General features: G+C 35.1%; 1 long non-coding RNA gene across 2 annotated transcripts; it reads left to right on the top strand.

Annotated features, from left to right (window-relative positions):
* The first annotated feature begins 2,963 nt into the window (after positions 1–2,963).
* Positions 2,964–7,091, top strand: LOC132065792 (uncharacterized). Of its 2 annotated transcripts, none has more exons than XR_009416792.1 (3): positions 2,964–3,639; positions 5,082–5,139; positions 6,353–7,091. It is a non-coding gene; the product is annotated as an uncharacterized LOC132065792 (long non-coding RNA). The 2 variants fall into 2 exon arrangements; XR_009416791.1 differs by having other exon boundaries at positions 2,965–3,639; positions 6,349–7,091.
* The last annotated feature ends 992 nt before the right edge of the window (positions 7,092–8,083 follow it).

Genomic DNA, 8,083 nt, shown 5'->3' with positions numbered 1-8,083 from the left:
TACAGTGTAACATATCATGTCAATAACATTATAGACTTCAAGTATGAATATGCGTAATCAATGAGATTCATGTACCAACTCATAATTCTAAATCAATCTCCTTCCATAATTATACAAGATATAAAACGATGAGGTAAACAATCCAATCAAAAGTATAAGTCAATTCACGGCTATCATAGCCTACATAAACAGAAATCATACCAAACTAGTGGATTTATCACCACATCCACGCCTGAAGGCCTAACATGCTTCCCCGTCATCTTAACTACCTAACAATATACACCGGTACCCACCCAAGTGCTCATCGTAATCATTAAGGTAGGGACCCCATCATGCCCAATACCCCTTCAACATTTATAAACTATATAAGCCCTGCGATCGGAGTCTAAAGAATAAACCATAACCTACCTCAAAGCCGAGCAGGCGCCATGAACCCTCAAGACAAAGCTTTACCCTTTCGAAGTGCTTCCAAACAATCGAAGTCTAACTAGCACAAATTCTATGTCACAATACGAATCTAAGGATACTCCATAAATCGTAAAAGGATTTACGTCCAAAAAGTCAACCCAAAAGCCCAAATCCAAACCCCAAAGGTCAAAAAGGTAATTTATCGTAAAATTAAACTTAAGATGATCAAATTAGTAACTACGAACCCAACAATATTCATATTGCTAGACTTAAATTAAAGTCCAAAAATGAACCCAAAACAACCAACCCTGAGCCCTTAGGGAAAAACTGAAAATTGAATGTAAAATCATGTTACCCATAGTCTAGACAGTCTACCGCCTAAATATCATGAAAATCTAACCAGAAATTAGCCTTCAATTTCACTATTTAGTTAAACCCCAATCTATAGAAAATCCTTATTTTCATATGTTAGTTCATGGATTAGAAAGGAAATTGGAGATGAAATCATGTAATAAAGTCTAGAAGAGAGTTATACTCTTACCCTAATGAAGAATCTTGAATTTGGAGCTTGGAATCACCCAAACCGAGCTCTAGAACTTAAAATATTTGAGAATGAAGTCTCCTTTCAAATTTTGAAATTAAATTACTGGTTCAGTGATTTCCTTCATCTCAATCGCGGAGCCACCTAGCGATCGCGATGATGCGTGACCTAGTCCAAAAGACTTGGCCTTCGCGAACGCGAGGCTTCATGTATAGGCCAACCCAAACCCATTCCTCTTCGTTAATGAGAGAAGGCCCATGCGAAATCGACCCTTGCGAATGAGGTACCTCTCTCGTGAAAGCGAAGAATGAAACTAGCAAAATTGAACCAGATGGTTTTTCACAAACTCGGAATGGATGCCCGAAACTCACTCGGAACCTCCCAGAAAAAAACCAAATATGTAGACTGAGAATAAACAATGCTACGAACTCGCTTGCACCTTTAGATTTTCCAAAAGAGTTCGTCTTGACCCAGGGTTGACCATGGTCAACTCCAAAACATCCAAAACTTATAATTCCAACCAATGACCCAAATCACACCTAAACGCCTCGGAGGCCCAAACCAAAAGTCAACTAAGTCACAAATGATGTTTTGAACCTAATGGAATTGAAAAAACTTTGAAAATGATACGAATGCCCCCGGTGTTGACTTTGGTCAACTCTTTTGACTTCTTTAACTTAGAAATCTTTAAAATCCTCAAAACCAACCAAAACGCTCGATTACCTCGGGAATCGTGTCACCCATCCCCATAAATTATAAATATAGAAAAGAGACTATGGAAAGGGTATTTTGTGTAAAATAGGGTAAGAATCCTAAAATGACCGAAAGGGTCGGTACACTTCTTGAGTCGTCTGTCAATATGTTTATAGAGTTGAAATTGTAATCCTTGCTTTACGCTCCTAAACAAATTTTATATAAATCATGTGTTTCTTTTATTCTAGCTTTTAGATCTTACAATGAACCTTTGTGGTTTATTCAGATATGTTAGGCATACGGGTCGCATCTAATCGATTACAGGAGGTAGTTCCAGGTATTTAAGAAGAGAACTAGAGTACAGGCTCTGATAATCTCGAGTGAGAATCATAAGAGCAACGAGAGTGTATAGCTGTATCACATATGTCTCCTTTGACATGACTTCCTACCTATGTTTCCTTTCCTATGTGAGTTCTAAAGAACTATTCATCCTGAATCTCCTATTCGTATATTAGATGTTCACGTGTTCCTTTCACCTATAATTGTTCGTACGGTATCGATATTTCATATGGCCTTATAGGATTCTTGGTGTTTTTCGAGTGTGTTGGACTTCTTTACACGAGAAATACATATGCAACATATATATCGAATGAATCACTTCCACAGTAACAACTTCACCAATTCATATGTAACGCTTTCATAAGTTAATGAACGATTATCTTTAAAATGCAACTATATATATTACCGGGGGAAAATCATTTGACATCTATTGTATGGGGCCTGATGTGGTTTATACATGGATATCATTTGTCGTGCATGACAGAGAGCCCATATGGCTTAAACGAGGGATGGACATTTGACGTGTTCACTCGTTATATATATATATATATATATATATATATATATATATATATATATATATATATATATATATATCTATGTCAAGGGTGTTCAATAGTTAGTACATATCAAACAATATCTATATTTAACCTATATATCTAGAAAAATTCTACTATATATGTTACCGGGGGAAATCATTTATCGTCTATTGTATGGGGCCTGATGTGGATTATACATGGATATCATTTGTTGTGCATGACCAGAGCCCATGTGGCGTAAACGGGGGATGGACATTTGACGTATTCACTCGTTATATGACCTATGTGGCTCAATGGCTTATATTTTTACTATATTATAGAAATGGGACTTGGGTGGACGAACAGAGGTACTATGGAGATTACACATTTATTTAACAATAAATTGGTAATTTGATATTGCTTTTCATGCCTTTTCACTAGATGCGTGCACTCTATATTAGTAAACACGTGTGTTGCGCACTTTAATTTGATACACCCAGTTCAAAGAACTCAACTTTCTCTCTCTTCTTCACTCCTCAAAGCCCATCTCTTCTCAACTTTCAGGGCTTCTCATCGTTTTTCACTCTTTCAAGCACAAGGTTTCTGATTGTAATGAAGGCATATCCTCTTAATTTTGCCTGTTCTTGATTGATTTCTTACATGTAAGTCATTATATTTTAGCACTTCTTTGTATGCATGTTTGATATAGGGAATTGATACTTGGGTGCATCTATTGGAATGCATATTTGTTTCCTTATTGGAGAATGAACACCTACTGAAAATGGAACTTTTGGAATGAATACATATTTATTTAGTTTACCCAGATATTGTTATGGAATTTTGGTGGGTATCAATTTGCACATTATTATACCAAAGATGCTCGACAATATGCCTGAAACAAATAAATTATTTTTTCAATTTTCTAAAGATGCTTTTTTTCTTTTCTTCAAATTGAGATATGCTTCTCTTTTCATTCTAAATTTATATGGGTTTTCTGATATTGTTGCAAAAGTAAGTAGACTCAATTTGTTGAGAACAGTCAATGGATGAATCAAAAGGCGCAAAAGAGTAGAGTCAGACACGAAGTGTGCCACCATTGACAAGATATACCCATTTTTTCTCCTCCAACGCTCTTTTTAGGTAAAAGCTTTTATCAATTCTTGTTTCTAAATCTCTTTGTATCCTATTTGGATGTTCATTTTCGTGCTTTTATTTTTGGTTTTATCTGTGCATGTCATTGTTATGGTAATTAAAACATCAAGTATGTTGAAATTTTTTCATTCTTGTGTTTCTAGTGGTGATGGGGGTTGCACCAGAGATCAGCTCTTAGCCCATTTTTATTTTCCTTGGTAATGGATGGATTGACGCGGTAATGTTGCCATGGTATATGTTATTTTGACATTCGATTGACGAGTTTTGATGTTTCTTTTAGGACCAAGAGTCTTGGAGTGCAAGTTCGGTGATATAGTGTATGAGGCGGACGTGGAAGTGAAGCTTAAGTCATACGGAGAAGAAAGATAGTTTCAAGTATCTTGGGTCTATTATATGGGGGAATTGATGATGACATGCTACCGTATTGGTGCGGGGTGGATGAAATGGAGGCTTGCCTCCCAGTGTTGTGTGACAAGAAGGTGCCACCAAAACTTAAAGGCAAGTTCTACAAAGTGGTGGTTAGACCAACCATGTTGTATGAGTGTTTATCGGAAGATGAAATGCAAGAAGCATGGATGTGTGGGAACACTAGGAGCGATAGGATTAGGAATGAAGTCATCCGAGATAAGGTTGGAGTAGCCTCAGTGGAAGACAAGATGCGGGAAGTGAGACTGAGATGGTTTGGGCATGTGATGTGGAGAGATGCAAATGCCCCAGTGCGGAGGTGCGATAGGCTGGCTAGCGACGGTTTAACATGTGTCGCTAAAATGGTAAGGCTTTTTACTCTCATTGACGAACCTAGACAAAAATGGTCATATCAAAAACTTTTAAGAACATAAAAATTTTCAAATAAAAATCATTATCTTTATAACGATTATGAAAACTTTCAATTAGTACTTTAAACCAATTGAAATCATCTAAACTACATACTCTTTTAAAATCCACAAATGACGACAAAGTGATGTCAGTTGAGTCATTTGTGGATTTTCTTAAAGTACTTATTTAAAACAAGAAAGTTTTATTTCTTAAAAGTTTTTTTAAAATTCTCTTACTCATTCACAAAGATATAGAGTAGTATATGTAGTTATTGAAGAGAGGTAATTAGACAGGACATGGGGCATTTCCTGTTTACCGAGGACATGACCTTAGATAGGAGGGTATGGAGGACTCATATTAGGGTAGAAGACTAGTAGGTAATCGCGTTTATTCAAGTAGTTATGTTGCTCTAATAGTTTCTTGTCTCTTGAAGCCGTTGGTTTATAATGGCTTATTTACTTTTATTGTTTTCATTTTCATAATTACTTTGATTTGTTTGCCGTATCGACCTCACATGCCTTTTCTTGGTGAGGGTTTCCCTACCACCTCACGTTGTGGGATTCACTGGGTATGTTGTTGTTATTGTTGTTGTTGATGTTTCTTTTGAGGCTCAGGTGGGGTAATCTAATTGCAGCTTTAGGATAAATTAGTCGTGTTACATTTTCCCTAAAGGTAAACATGTTTTTTATGGGTTTATATGCAAGAAGCATCTCGGGGGTATTCTAATTAGATTATACCGAATAACATGTTCGCATACTCTTTTTATCACTTGACACCTAGACAAATTTGGTCAAAATTTGCTATCGTAGACTTGAAGCAGTTAGAAACAATTACCATGAACTACCCTATGCCTTCAAACTTAAACAAGAATCTTTTTTTTTTATTAAATTCTCTTACTCATTCACAAAGATATAAAGTAGTATATGTAGTTAGTTAGAGAGTCAAAAGCTGTAAACACCTAAAATACACTGACATTCAATGGTTAATAGAAGTTTAAGCCATGATCATCATATTCGACTCTATTCTTTCATATTCATTTGGAATATTCTAAGACTCAGAAGCATATTTGTATTTGACTTGCATATTATGCTCTTTATTTATGAACCTAAGACTTCGATCTCTATAAAAATCTGGTTTTGAAAGTTTTATTTCTCAAAGAAATACTTCTAATTGGGTATTGTGACCTTTTCTGTTAAAGAATTCTTATGTATCTATAAGAATTTTGTTAAGAAAGAATGTTGCGTTGGTATTTAAATTGACTAATTTAAAATCAAAGATTATTTAAAAATGTCTTTCCATAGCATCGCATCCTTGGATATTTATTATATAAATGAATCGATGATGTTGAATGATTAATGCAGGCATCTGTTTATTTTTTCCACAATACCTTAGGAAAATGCAAAAGTCCAATATCACATCATGATCATTTACAGTCATTAATATCCACCACATTCTGGTTTTTGTTTTCACTAACGAAAGAGTAACAAAGGAATTTCCAACTGATAAATAGAAAAGACAAAGAATTCAAGAAATTACAGTATATTATCACCTTAGTAAAGCTGAGAATAAAGCATGTCATCCATCAATTAAAAGCCCTGTTGCAAGTATTGTCGAGCAAGAAAATTTCAGTTTTAGCCTTTTCATAGAACTGTGTTATTTCATTGAGCAATAAAAGACAACATTTATAAATGTCCCATTTATGTGAGGGTTTCTACTGACTGGTAATCAGAGTTGTGATTGGAAGAACTACACTTCCTCGAGAAGATATTTGTAAGTCATGTTCCAAACTCCCTCCAGCGTTATGACATTTTACATACGATGTTGTCTATTTTGAAGTCACTAAAAAAACATGTTCATAATATTTTCCTAAACATATGTAAGAAAGACAAGACCAAGATATCAGTCAGCACAAACCCCCCACCACTCCGGCTGCAGATTGGAGGTAAAGGATGGACGAGATTAAGATAAATGAGTCGGCTAGCTTTCACTCGGTAGAGAAGTTTGTCGTTTTCTCTTCTATTTATACCGGTTTCTGAGTTTATCATATTATGATAATGCCTTTTATTTTGGTCAAGTATTTAGTTTCACTCCTAGGATTAAACATTTGCACTCATGATGATGTTTGAAGGCATTGAGGAGAAGTACATTCTTTTAAGCAGTTGAAAATGTATATCAATTTTTATTTTTTCACTTTATTATTGTTACGGATTTGCTGCTGCATTTAAATGTTGTTTCCATAGTTTTTGTTATTGTTTCTGTTATTAGATATTTTTAGGCGATGAAAAGTTTCTTTTACAATCTTGGCGCTTCTTGAAGATGTGACATTGTCATCTTTGAGACTTCTCATTGACATTGTAGTGGTGAGCAATATCTCTTTGTTGCTATAGAGAAGGAAAAATGCAGTGGGAAAACCCTACATCATGTTGAGGCTTCAATTGCATAACTATCGAGTAATGGAAAGAGACATCATTCAAGATTAAATTTCTATAGTGGAAGGGAAATGTGGACTCTATACCACTGTTATTGCCATTGTTCTTGTTGTTCTGGGTTTGTAGTTTTTATCTTTGTATGAGTGATGAACCAATAACATTTAGCTATTATTTAGCTTTACACTTCACGTATAACTATCCTAGCACTTAATGTAGTTGTTTTTTCTTTGGTTGAATGTAGCTATGTTAACTACAACTTTAAGGGTGTTTCAACAAAAGTGTTAGCTACTGAACTTTTGGGTATTTTTTTTTAATCAATTTTTAATCAAGCTGCGACACGATATTGAACTATTTTAGTATTGGGCCCATGCTCAGCACAGACAATATATATATATATATATATACCAAACAATATCTATATTCTATATACCCAGAAATATTTTCCGACGAAAGGTGTTTATCTGACCAACCTTTGGTGGGTGTAGCTCCATCATTGGGTTCGGGTGAGTTTCGAAATACTTGAACCTAAACTAATGACTGTAAAGTTAAAAGTCAACCAAAGTCAACATTTTACATACTTGGATTCGTAGTTTATATATATATATATATATCGGAAGTTTTTATTAGGACGCGAGAGGTTTGGGTGAGGATCATATTAGATTGCTATTGATTTTATGCGGCGCAATTGCGGACTAGAATTTTCCGACTCGCATTTGCAATTCATTGACCGCTTGTTGCAAACGGCTGCAAGGTTAGAGGCTTTGCAATTGTGATGACGTAGTCATTTTAGGAGGGGCCTGGGACCTGTGAGTTTCGCAATACGATGGTCTTATATATATCGAGAAATTTGACATTTTTCTTATTGTGGAGCTGGGATTTCGAATTTGGACCATTTAAGGATGTTTTTTTGTCAACGAACCCTAGATATCCTTGAACCTAAAAGATGCAATAACTATATTTGATATATATATATATATGAATTAAATCGGCGGAAGTCTTTATTCATCAAATACTTAGTCAAACGTAATAACGAGAGTTAATCAATAACTCAACAACTACCCACAAGAACGTATACTATGGAGCTTACGATAATGAGCAATGTCTAAATCATAGGAAACTAAAATACGAAAAGTAAAGATAGAATGGTGCCCCACGAACAATCATGTGGGCTCACCAAATACTCGAAA

The sequence above is a fragment of the Lycium ferocissimum genome, chromosome 7, assembly GCF_029784015.1.
Source record: "Lycium ferocissimum isolate CSIRO_LF1 chromosome 7, AGI_CSIRO_Lferr_CH_V1, whole genome shotgun sequence".
NCBI classification, from domain to species: domain Eukaryota; kingdom Viridiplantae; phylum Streptophyta; class Magnoliopsida; order Solanales; family Solanaceae; genus Lycium; species Lycium ferocissimum.
This window is presented reverse-complemented; position numbering and strand designations above follow the sequence as displayed.